Raw genomic sequence first — 664 nt, forward strand, 5'->3', positions numbered from 1 at the left:
GCTCCGCCGACCGGAAGGGCCCCTCAGGCCCCGCCCCCGACGACGAGGGGGGTGGGGGACACGTGACGCCAGCGCTGGGGCGTGACGTCATCGGCGCGCAGGCGGGCGGCGACGGGCGTAGCCGGCGGCACACCTGGCGGGGCGCGGGCGGCGGGCTGTCTCTGGGGCGGGGCGGGGGGAGGTTGGGGGCTTCCCAGGGAAGGGAAAGGGCCTTGGGGACGGGCTTGTGACGCAGCGAGCGGCGGTGATGATGTCACTGCGGCACAGGAGAGGGCGCTGTGACGTCATAAGAGCCTTTTCCTGGAGGAAAAGGAATTCCGAGATCCCCAGAAAGCGGGCAGCGGGCAGCAAGTTCCTGCCGCCCAGGCCCGGCCGCAGAAGGGGACTTGGTGGGCAGCACCTCCCACGGAGGCTTCTCGGAATCGTGGGCTGCCAAGTCCCTCACGTCACAAGCATTTGTCGAGGCCACACGTGTGCGAGGCGTCGGGGACACAGCTCCGCATCAGACAGAGAGGACGCCCGCCTTGTGGAGCTACCGGACTGAGGGGACGCAGACCAATCACACGGTTACAGACTGGGAGAGGTCAAAGAGGCAATGAGTGTGAAGCAGGAGGCTCAGGGGGAAGGCTGTCTTTAAGAGGGTGGTCAAAGGAGGGCCCTGGAG

The sequence above is a fragment of the Myotis yumanensis genome, unplaced genomic scaffold (assembly GCF_028538775.1).
Source record: "Myotis yumanensis isolate MYYU_CA2020_CCGP unplaced genomic scaffold, mMyoYum1.0.hap1 SCAF_19, whole genome shotgun sequence".
NCBI lineage: Eukaryota > Metazoa > Chordata > Mammalia > Chiroptera > Vespertilionidae > Myotis > Myotis yumanensis.